Raw genomic sequence first — 12,995 nt, 5'->3', positions numbered from 1 at the left:
GGTATTTTTTCTCATAATATGTTTACAGTATCTTTGATGTTATCTGATTTTCTATAAAGAAATTTTGCGGAAAAAAATTCCAATGAGTACATAGGTTTTCTAATTTTTTTTTTAGCTTAACTTATCTATTTTGATATAGAATTAAAAATGAATATTTTAATATAAAAATACATAGATTAAATATTTATTTATTTTTTCATGAATGACTACATTTATAAACACAGTCTGCTACATTTATTTTGTCATTTTAAAAATCAAGAGAAAAAAAAAATCACAATTATAAATTAAAGTTTTGGTTTGCTAACTGGAACTTAGTTCTAGTAGTTGAAGTACAGTGGTCTGTCCAAGCCAAATTTACTTCCTTTTAACGATGCCTTTACAAATTCATCTTTAGGAAAAACGATAGAATAATTGCACAAAATACTTTTTCTTAAAATTTTATTTTTGTGTCTCATAAGAAACGATAAATCCATATTTTTACTATATTTGTGCTGATTTTTTAATATAATTTTTAGTTTTCACAAAATAGGTACCTCTCAGAAAAACCCAGACAGACCCCTGAAGTATTCTTTAAATTCTCTATTTCATCTAGTCTTTAAATTTTAATCATGCATTTGTTTCAAAATGGTTGCTATGCATTCAAAGCCAGATGTATTATGATGAAAAAATTATTTTAGTTAGAGCTTCTAAAATATTGTTACAATATATTTTTAATATTAAGTTAATTTTGATTAAACATTTATGGTTTTTTTTTATCATAAATTAAAATTCTTACAGTGTATTTGAATAAAAATCAAAAAAATCTGATTTAAATAAAAAAAATCCGATTTAAATCAAACAAATCTGATTCTTTTGATTTTTTTAAAAAAACCCATACATCATGCAAATAGTATACAGTGTATGAAAACATTTTGTATTATGCATCATTATGGTGGCAAAGTATCACAAATGTATTTGTACGGAATCAGAAATGATGGGAAAATAAAATAAAAAGTGGTAGCTTAAGTCTGATTTGTATGCCTAATTTGACAGACTTATTTTTGCTTTTACTTTAAATCTAACACATCTAATTCATGTTTGTCATTATTCTAGTGGTAGCCATGTTTAGGCTTTAATGAATTATTTTTTATTCATTTAAACTTATTTTCGTCACCACTACACATAAATGATTTAAAAACTCATATCCAACGTCACTTTTGTTCTAGCTATTGCATGGTGAAGCTCTTAAAATGTTGGCAAAATTACCAATCATCCTGATATAGCTTTGGTTTTTAAAAGGTTGCAACTCTATAAAGTATTTTGTCAATAGCATAGAGTTGTTAAAAGTGTTACTATATAATTTTTAATTTGAACAAATGTGTGGTCAATTAAATAAAGCTAATTATTATGACCCAACCCACAAATTGCTTTAAAAATAGTTTTGCTACCAGTTTTATCTTATCTACCCTGATTGTCGTCGACCTGAGAATGCATAGATGACTCTCTCGTATTGAAAAGGTTAAGGAGAAATTTAAAACATTATGTTACATTAAAAAAAAAGTGTTATATTTTTTCCACATTCTACTGTACACAACTTTTCCGAAATAAAGGAAAACTGAAATTAAAAGAAGTGTTATTTTTTCGTTCCGTCCCACACTGATTGCTTTCAATCTTATTGAAGAACAAAATAAGTTATACAACCTCTAACTTGCATTGCGTTTATAGAAGATCGCCCCCTCCTCAACCTCAGGAAAACCTGTTTCAGGTGAGAAGGGCCAACGACTGTATTCCTTGAGGCGGCCCACAACACAAGTGTCAGCTCACCTGGCTGCTCCCTTCAAGGTTTCAAAGTGCGATTCAAATCAAAGGATTACTCTCTGTGTGTGTTTAGATTTTGGATTATTAGGATTATTTCTTAATTCATCTAAAAGGTAGGATACTTTTAATTATCTTTTTAACGAGAAAAGTACAATTGTAAACTTGAAAATCAATGAACGCGAGTGATGTAACGCCGGCGTTACGATTTATTATGATGGGTTATTTCTCTTCTTTTACTTTTAAACCCCCCTTCTCGTCTTCGTGATAACGGCTTTGATTTCCAGTGTTGTAGTGGTAAATCTTTTAGTTGGATAATGTTAAAAATTGATTTGATGTATTTATTTTTTTGTTGTTCCAGATTAACGTATAGAAGTGTTTAAAAAACTTTAGTTTCTAACTGCATAAGGTTAAAAGTTCTTTAAATTATAATTAAATTTTAAGTAAGTTTTCCCATTCAGTTTAAATTCATGATGTAATTTAATGCTAAAATAAATAACCATCATTACAAAATACAAACACTAAATAAATGTGTCAGTTTCTTACTCCATCTTAGTTTCAACGAAATAACAAAAAATAACGAATAAAGAAAGTTTAAAATATATAAATTAAAAAAAATCTAATAAAAATTTGCAAAATTGACGGAAAAGTCGAATAATTTTTTGTTTTTCTAGAAAAACCAGAGTGATGGTTTCTCACCACTTTCCTTCATCAATTTCGATAGGCATTCAAATTTTATTTCAATTTCCAAACCTACAAATTTTTTTACTTTTAGTCATTTAAAAAAAGTACTTTTTTACTTTCGCCTCTTTATAACTAAAATCATTTGAAAAATTTATTTCCTAATTTCATCTTGTGCAACTAAGGTCATTTGAAAAAGTTGCTTTCTAATTTCATCTCTGTATAACTATAGTTATTTGAAAAAGTTATTTTATAACTTAATCTCTATATAACTATTGACATTTGAGAAGAATTTTTTTTTCGAATTTCATCTCTGTATAATGAAGAGTCCTTTGAAAAATTTATTTTCTATTTTCATCTTTGTATAACGATAGTCATTTTAAAATGTTATTTTTTAATTTCATCTCTGTATAATTATAGTCATTTGAAAACTAATTTCATCTTTATATAACTATAGTCATTTGAAAAATTTATTTTGTAATTTCATCTCTTTATAACTATGGTCATTTGAAAAAATTATTTTCGTATTTCATCTCTGTATAATTAGTCATTTAAAATTTATTTTGTAATTTCATCTCTTTATAACTACAGTCATTTAAAAAATTTATTTTCTAATTCAACACTCCCAATCAAGAACCCACTCCAATCCTGCGAATTCAATTTTATGACGAAAGATATAATTTTTGAACTTTTAATAATGAAACGATGAAAATTCTCTTTTTTCGAATGAAATGTTTTCAAAATGATTAGTAGTGAATTCAAAATGTTTAGTTGTCTATTTGGTCAAAGTGTTGCAATCGCTAGTGAACTTTATTTAGGAATTAGGGGTTCCATTAAAAGGAGGGTGATTGCTTAGGCTTACTGAAACAAAAAAATGTGGGAACCAGCGGTCGTAGACAAGTGGTCAACTTTTAACGTTTCACTGTAATAAAAAAAAATGTGTAAATATGTAATTAGTTACCTTTTTGGCATGCTCAAAGCTGCCAAGTTTCTACGCTTTTTGTAAATATTTATTTTCGTGTTTATGTTTAAATGTATTACTTTTTAGTAATTTATACTTATTTTCCACACCACTACATTGATTTAAAAGTTCACAGCTCCAGCTCTTTCGTGGTCAGTTTTTCAAAAGGTCGGCGAAATTACCAAAAATTATGAAAGCTTTGGTTTTTAAATGTCTACCATCCTATAAAATATTTTTTGCAAAAAGCTTAGCAGCTGGCAGCATATAAACAGCCTCGCCACCAAAGAAGTGGACAGAAGTGACGTTGCATATGAACTTTTAATTCATTTATAAGGAGTGGCGTGAAAAATAAGTTTGAATGAATAAAAAATATACATTAAAACATTAACTCGGCTACCACTAGAATAAATTTTTACGAAAATCGTATAAAGTTGACAAAATTACCAGAAATTCTGATGGCTTTGGTTTTTAAATGTCCACTACTCAATATAATATTTAGCAAAAAGCGTAGTAATTGGCAGGGCAGCATGATCTTCTAAAAAATTGCTCAACTGTTGAGAATTAAAATTGAGAAAAAAAAAAAGATTATACACTAAACTTCTTACATAAATACAAACAGATGGACTGCTATTTTCACTAGTGGGTTAGTGTTATTTGAGGCTAAATATCAATTAGAATGCATCGACTTTGAGGGAAATTACGAAGCAAATTGCTAAGTCAAATATACACTTTGCCTCCCATTAGCCGGGATTAGCACATTTCTGAAAATAATCCTTTTTTTTTTCTTGTGGAATATTTTTCCTCCTTCGTCTGATAACAATTGAGGCGTGTAAAATAGAGGCGACCGAAAGAGCTCATTCACAGCTTTCTACTATTGTATTAGTTGCTATTGGGTTGGCAACTTCTTATAATTTCTTGTTTTTTATTTTATTTTTACCCGCAATTAAATTTTTTTGGCATAATATTTTAAATCATTCGAAAAGAGAGCATTCTATCACTGGAGAAGAATTTTGACCAATTTTCGGTCAACTAAAGGTGAACGAAGGTTAATTCCAGATATCATACACAATTTAGTTTCGATGGTTATTTACTAAACTGTAGATAATTAATAAACTAAATTTTTTTTCTTCATACGTTTATAAAAGTGGTACAATTACTTTCAAAAGTATTTTTAATTTTTCTTCCATGAGATTTATATAATCTCTACCTATCAATTAAAATTATGTAAATTGGTCAAACTACTTCGTTTTATAAAATAGAAGGCAATTTATACTTAATACTCAGAATTTTTTAAACTTAATATTAAAATTATTTTTTAAAGCAGTAGTTCATCTTTGAAACAGACTTTTTACATTTTTACAATGCAGCTCAGTTCTTAACTATACATTTATAATTTCAGGGAGACCAACTGCTTCGCTTACTACAAAAGATTTAATAAAGTTGTAAAGAATTAAGAACAAAGGGTTGAAGGGTTTTAAAGAATTATGCTAATATTTTACACAATTCTTCCCGAAACAATTCTACTGAACAAGTGTTTTACACAAGCTTTTAATTTATTTATATATAGTGTTGGGAAAAAATATTTTTAGTCACATTTACTCAAACCTGACAACTACTAAGATTTTTGTAAAATATTTTATAAAGTGGTATACATTTTATTACCAATGCTTTCAGAATTTTTGGTAATTCTGACAGCATTTAAAGCAGGGGTGAAAGCGAGACGGAAAAGAGGAAAGGCTGGTAGTTAAACCATTTCAGTTATAACTAGTTTTCGGGAGGAGTTAACTTATTCTTTTTAAAACTATTCAACAATATCTACGTTATCCTTGGAAAATAAGCAGTTTTATATATAGACTGAAATTATGAAAAAGAAATCTTGATAGTTACAGATATATTATTTTTTTAAAAAAAAAAATGCTAAAGTGAAATGTCTTGCTATATAAGGGTTTTCAGCCCTGATTTAAAGAGCCTCACCACGATAGAGGTATATCAAAGTGGCTTTGCATATGAGTTTTTAAATAATTTATGTGTAGTGGTGTGGAAAACAAGTATAAATGCATAAAAAATAATACATTAATACATAAACTTAGCTACCATGAGGACAAAGTTCCACAAAATGCGTAGAAAGTTGGCAGCCCTGCATTTACTGCTCCCAGAATCATAAGTATAAGTTTTACAGCCAATGGAAAAAATATTACCATAAAATGGAGCAAAATTTTGACCTTTCTGATATTGATAAGTCCAAGCATTAATTAAAATAAACGAGAGAGCTTTTAATTTAGTGGTATGCAGCTTATAACGAGCTTTTAATTTGTTTATATGTAGTGTTAGGAAAAAAATATCTTAAATCAGATTTACTATGCCAAGAATCATATGGTAAAGTATAAATTTTGCAGCCACTAGAAAAAATATTACCATAAAATGGAGCAAGATGACATTTCTGACATTCATAAGACCAAGCATTAATTAAAATAAACGAGAGAGCTTTTAATTTATTTATATGCAGTGTTAGGAAAAAATATTTTAAATCACATCTACTATACCAAGAATCATATAGTAAAGTACAAGTTTTGCAGCCACTAGAAAAAATATTACTAATGTGACATTTCCACAGAATTATAGGGTTTCGTAATTTATTTTTGGGAACAGCTGTTGTAAGTTGACATTTACTATTAAGAACCAAATGTGTTACATATTATAAAATGGAGCAAAATCTTTTTAACCACCAGCCTATCTTTTATGTTGACCGGTGAACTATAAATCAAACTTATCTAATAATACTGCTTTCAATTTTTACCACTCTTAAGATGACCGGAAATAAAAACTTTTTTTCGGATTTATTTTTATGGAAGTAAGTTATGTAATAGAATTTTTCTAAACTGGCGACATTTTTTTAAAAAACTGAACCCCTCTGTGAGTTAAATATCGAGAAATATTAAATGCTTTTGTTTGTTTTGTAAAGAGTAGAAAATTGACTTTGATAGTAGAACAAAATAAAAAGTTGAAATGGTTATTAAGTTTTCTAATTCAATAGTTTTTTTTTTTGTGCACTGTGATATTTTAAGAAATTCTTTATAATAAACGCTAAAATACGCCGTCGAGCGTGCATATTTTTTTATTCTACAAATCAATTTACACTTTGAGTAATGTAAAATGCTATTTAAACTAATTTAAGAACAACGAGATGCCAACTCGCAACGGACAGCGGATAAATATTTTCAAGTGGTAGCCTTTTAATTTATGAATTTTGGTTTAGTGAATTCGATTTATAGAGGTTTTCACCACTGCTTTTAAATAATTCTAAAGCTTATGCAATACGTCACTTTATTGTGACACAGCCGCAATGAATCATCTTAAGAATGTACAAAATTAACCAATTGTGTAGTTCTCTACAGTTTTTAAAAATATTTTGTTGAGTCCAGAGCAGTTTCGATCTCTGCTGAAGTATAAAATGTTGCAATATTGTTATAGAAAAGCTGATGTTCATAAAATAATGTGGTATTGAGATATTAAGATACGAAAATTTTAAATCAATGTGAAGGGTGGAAATGGGTGATTATTGACTTTCATCGGGGAATGTCAACAATCAGAAGGTCACGCTTTGGTAAATGTTTGAAACATACGCTCCGGTCTGATTTGATTAATAGATATTTAAGTATTTGTAAGATATTTCAATATCCCATCAGGATGGATTGAGTAAAACATCAATGTTGGGAATACTGGTCAAGTCGGGGATTATAATATTTTATTTTATTTTATTTTACAACCGGCGTTGAACAGCAGACTCAATTCTGAGTTTACAACTACCAATGTTCAAATCCGAAGCCTTGTAATTTTGAACCCGATTCAGAAGATAAGGGAACTCCTGGATCAAGTCTATTGGAAGAAATTTCGCCTTCCTGGAGGACTTTTTGATGGAACTGACCCGCATTTGCGTTACATGGTGAGGAAAACCACTAAACCTTTCGTGGTTAGCCTGGTGACCAGGAGACATTAACCCATGATCAGTCTACCATTGAGGATATTTCCCGTCAGCACTGTGGTCTGTGCGGAATTCGTATCTACCAGTCATCGCTGAGAACGAACTCGGTTAACCTCATTGAGGAGCGAGCGCTCTATCCCCTGAGTCACCATGGCTCAGGAGAGGGTAATAACCGATATTTTTTTATACTGATATTAACATTAAAATTCTTTTCCCGGTATTCCCTACAAACAAAATTATGTTCTTATTTTTATACACATTGGCTTTACTGAATTGGATATAATAATAATAATTAAATATGTAACGACCAGAATAATTAAATTTATTAATTATAACAATTTAGTATTCTTGGTAAATAGGCGATATATAAGTCATCAAATTCATATTACGGTATACGTACTACGCTTTTTGTAAAATATTTTACAGAGTTGATGACATTCAAAGACCAAGGCTTTCAGAATTTTTGGTAATTTTGCCAACATTTCAAAAGCCTCACCACGAAAGATTAGGAGGACTATACAGAGATGATATGGGGTGATGCGAACACCTCACTTCTTCAATATGCCCTCGGGTAACAACTGATTCTAAATGGTCATGTGATATTGAGAAATGCTCCTCAGGAATTCTGTGGTCTTGAGTGAAGGTGAAATCTTCTTGTCTATTGGAGAGCTAACGCATCGTCTTTTACATCTTTATGTAAATAAAACAAAATTCGATCGAACTAGTTGATTTTTTCGAAAAACCAGTGTCCGTTTTCTGATTCAACTGAAACAAACGTTTTTCGTCACTTAACAGCACGATAGCTAAGTTCGATCTGTCCAATAACAAAGCAGATATTTTCTGTTTAATTGCGGTGAATGGAGAGAAATGAGGAAAGATAAAAACTTGGTTATGTGTCACTCGTGGATGCAAATAATACGCTGATTAAACAATGACTTTATATCACCTCTTTTTATAATGACCTTAATCTAATGACTTTTATGTAAATAACTTTAAATAAGAGATGCAAATATTTCGAATGACCCATCAGCATTTATAAAGTAATTTCGGGATCCAAAATTATGACTCTATTTTCATCCGTAGTCGTTTTTAATTCATAATTGTTATTTATTACTGATAAAATCAAATTTGCCAATATTTGATTAATTATAAATCTTTATAAGGTAATTGGAATTGTATTATCTCCTTTTACTTACAAGAGAGCATCATTTGGAGGGCCTTTCATTTGGAAAGAAGCTTAAAAAAACCGTTATGATGACGTCATTGTGGATCGTGGACCAGTTTTTCAACCCTTTTAGGTTCACCTTTTATCTTTAAGGAAAGGCTACAATTTTTTACAATAAATACCATTTAGCAGCGAAGAATTATCTAGGCTTTGAAATTGAAAAATAACTTAATTATTTTAAAAGTTTAAAACGTTTTTGAAAATCGCTTCATTTGGCGAGATTTTTCCACCTGGATGAAAATGGTCAAATTCAATGAATAATTTCAAAAACAATGAACTCACTTTTAACGCATTTTTATGAGCCCAAATAATGCAGCGTTGCAGTACATTTTCAAATATTAAAAAAATCGATCCTATACGCTTTTCATTTTTACAAAACTGAAACTTTTCTCCTTAATGAACCATTTTTCTGAATTGTCATAGACAATACTAGTTAAAGATGGGTTTAACTTAACAGTCATGACTAACTGCGAAAATATAAAAATAGCATATTAATCGAAAGAAAAAAACGTTATTTTATGCGACGACTGGAATTTTGAAAAACAACTTTAACGTTAACATTTTGCAGGATTTTCCCACTATGTGAAAAAAAGAATAAATTAATGTTACCTGACGTTTTTTTAGAACTACTGAAAAATGGCTCACTTTAGCTTTCATTTAAGAATTCCAAAAAAAAAAAAAAAAAAAAAAAAAAGAACATTCAAGTTTTATTGTGATTTAATGTAATTGTTTTTGCCGAGGCATCTGCCTTGAGGCACTTGCTCTGAATTAGACTACCCATTGGCGACGATTAAGATCGAATAATGGAAAATATGGAAGCTCTATTTCTTGTACTGGTATGTTTCCTTTCAATTAAAAAAATCTTAAAACATTGAAGTTTCTAAGTTATGTATCTAATTAATGTTAGGTCAAAGAGTAACTAGATAATTTTTATTTTGAATCAAGTAGTGTTATATTAAGTAAGTCAAACCATCATTACTCCTCCCCTCAAATAAGTTGCTATAGAAATATTTTCGCCTGTCTCGAAAAGATTAAACCCTTTCTGGTGAAAGTTTGGGTACACTATTTTGAGAAATCATTAGAAATGTAAAACTAGTTATTTTTTAATGTATAACCATTACTGTTCCTTTAACTTACGTAGCTTTGCTTACCCATGATATGTAAATTTTTAAGAAATTGGTAAAATCAATACACTTTATACAGGGTTATTCATAATTCCCTCCAGGTTTCGAAGCGTTATAGTAAAAAAAAAAAAAAAAAGAAGACGAATATGAAAAAAAGAGACATATGAAATTATTCCGAAACTATTCATGTTTTACTTACAGGTGTTCCATGTGTGAACCCTTGGTCACACGGCATACATCAATGCGATAGTCCAGTTCCTGCCCAAAGGGAATTATGAATAACCCTGTATATAAATTTCATGTAATATTGATGGAATGATATTATCAATGAGATATTTGGTAAAAAAGCTTCAGTGTATTTTACGTAATATTAACAGAGTGCATTTTATCAATTACCCTTCGATAAGATTGCTTTCGTATATTTTATGTATTATTGACGAAGCAAATTTACCATTTAAAGTTTTTGCACATTATACGTGTAAATGTTGCCGTATATTTTACCATTTCGATTTTGGATAGAAAAAAACTTCCGCATAGTGTACGTAATATTGACAAAATAAATGTTCCATCTTATTTCGGTTAGAATATTTTTGTATGTTTTACGTAATAGTGTCGAAGTGAATTTACGATTTAGTAAAAATGGTTCTGTGTATTTTATGTAGCTCATTTAACATGAAAATAATATGTAAAAATAACGTTCTCATTCTCACCTAGTATGAAGTGGTTGATAACGAGCAAAATAATTGAATTTGTTAACGTATAATTTGACGTTTTTTTGGATACCCATTGTCTGCTATAATACAAAGTTTCACGTTTACGTTAATTTTACGAATGCTTAGTAAAATGTAACTGCAAACTATACGTAAAAATGATGGTTCTCTACTAGAATGTTCTGTCTGACTAAAAATTTCAACCGGCTGTTTAAATATTACTTCTTACACGGAAGTTATCACATCGTTTTACCACATGACTAAAATTGTTGTTACGGGATCATTTGAGAAAAAATAACCTCTTATGAAATACTCTGGAGTAACAGCAAGCTTAAAAGTGTTGCATCCATAGATGACCATTATCGATAAGAATCGTAACCAAACATTAGCCAGCATTACTCCGGCACATTTCTATGGAGATAATGAAAGATAAAGCGCTTCCTTATCATTCAGAAACCTCCCACTCTTCATAGAGGAGGACAACATCCGTTTAATAAACTTCTCTCTTACTTCCCGATTAAATATAAATAAAAGAAACCATTGTCCAAAGTCAAAAATAAAGATGACTCCCGAACGGGGAAACGAAAGAACAATAAAAATAAGGAACGCATCCATGACCCCAATGAAGGGAAGAAGTACACATGCAGACGATCTACAAACAACTGATGGAACGTATTGTAGGAAGAAAAAAAAACAGCATTTAAAAGAGAAGCGAAAAATTGTTCTCGTGTTTAGAATTCCTCGTGAACTTACGCAAGGTGGACGGGGTATAAAATATTCTAATCGGGCTAAAACGAGTTTCGTTTCGATCTTGCGAAATGAAATGGTGAATTGTCCACGCCTGGATCAGTTAATGAGATGAATTGAAAATCTCTGGTTAGTAATATCGGTTGTGCCTGCGGTGAATTTACTCTTAGGTTCATCATTTGGCTCCTTATTTATCGGCGATATTCTTCAGCAGAGGTTAACGAAAGATATTCCTCGGAGCCCTAGGATTCCGTAGAAGAGTCTCAGTTTTCCCGAGAGTTAGGATATTTTTTTTAAAACTATTATGATTTTTGAAACCTGCATTTCGCGCTTTATTCATTGGCGATGTTCTTGAGCAGTGGTTACCGAAAGATGGTTTGCGGAACCCTAGGATTCCGTAGAAAAGTCGCGGTTTTCCTAAGAACTAGGACATTTTTCAAACTAATTATGATTTTTTAAACCTGCATTCATTGGCGATATTCCTAAGCAGTGGTAACCGAAAGATATTCCGTAAAAAGGTAACAGTTTTCCCAAGAGTTAGGACATTTTTTTTTTAACTATTATGATTTTTGAAACCTGCTTTTGAAGCTTTATTCTTTGGCGATATTCTTGAGTAGTGGCAGCGCCTCCTAAATCTGAAAGCCTCCACCCGGTTTCTTACAGATAGTTTGATTAGACCACAATGAAGATGAACAAGTTTTGATTGATTGATTGATATGAGTGGAATCTCGGTGTTAAGTGCGAAGCGCTTCTAACCGATTCATCTATACTGTTTTGGCATTTAGTCCAGAGGTCATATACAGTTCATAGTTCTAAGTTAGGATCAGATAATAAGTCCATGATGAGGTGAGGCAGGAGTTGATTCAGTAGTACATCAGTTGTATGGGGAATTCCCCTGGATTAAAGTTGTGAGAAGATGCAGTACGTCTTGGTCCTTCAGCAAGTCTTTAAGTTCACTGATGAGGCTAACAAGTCTGTGGGCTGTAGAAGATGAACAAGTTTACAAAAGAGCTGTTCATTATAAAATCTAGTACGATTGAGAAAGTGGTAGCAAATATATCTCTAAAAATATGTTTAATTTATGAATATGATTGGTTTATCTTACTAACTTGTCAAACACCACAAATTCTATTCTCAAATTTATAAGATAAATTTCTCCCAAATAACGTATAAAGAAGAATTTGGGTTCACTTTTTAACTAGTCTGCGCATACTGCTTATAAAAAATCGTGTGGAGGCTCTCTGATGTAGGAGGTGATGTCAGTGGTTACCAAATGATGTTCTGTGAAACCCTAAGCTTCCATAGAAGGGCCACAGTTTTTTTCAAGAGTTACATTTTTTCTAACTAGTCATGATTTTTAAAACCTGTAATTATATTTGTATCTTTACAATAATACATTATTTATTTAATATTTCGATTTTCTTAAAAGAAATTATTTAGGAAAAATGTCAGTTGAAAAAATAGCGAAACTTAAAAATACATAAAATTATTTTTATCAAAGTTAGGAAAACCCAGAGGACTTACTATTAATAACACTTTAATGAAAATGAAATACCCATTGTCGATAAGGTCACCTATTTGGGCCTCACAATTAATACAAGTCTGAACTGGAAAGATCATATGAATAAAATAATTCTAAAGCTTTCAGAATTTAATATAAATTAAAATGTATAGTGGGTCCTTATTCTGAAATGTCACTTAAAAGTAAGCGCTATATTTAAATTACTTATATTTATCGAATAATTAAAACAAAAAGCTCAACGTATTCCAG

The 12,995-nt window shown here is 30.2% G+C and overlaps 1 protein-coding gene across 2 annotated transcripts in view; it reads left to right on the top strand.

Annotated features, from left to right (window-relative positions):
* The first annotated feature begins 1,746 nt into the window (after positions 1 to 1,746).
* Cad74A (cadherin 74A) overlaps positions 1,747 to 12,995 on the top strand; it is a 138,739-nt gene continuing 127,490 nt past the window's right edge. For both annotated transcript variants that reach the window (XM_087160531.1, XM_087160530.1), the window contains exon 1: positions 1,747 to 1,910. The gene's annotated coding sequence lies outside the window, so the exon portion shown is untranslated. The remainder of the gene's footprint in view (positions 1,911 to 12,995) is intronic.

The sequence above is a fragment of the Parasteatoda tepidariorum genome, chromosome 4 (genome assembly GCF_982258835.1).
Source record: "Parasteatoda tepidariorum strain Cologne lab strain chromosome 4, Ptep-v5.0, whole genome shotgun sequence".
In the NCBI taxonomy this organism is placed as follows: Eukaryota; Metazoa; Arthropoda; class Arachnida; order Araneae; family Theridiidae; genus Parasteatoda; species Parasteatoda tepidariorum.
The sequence above is the reverse complement of the archived record's forward strand: the minus strand, read 5'-3'. Positions and strand labels throughout refer to the sequence as shown.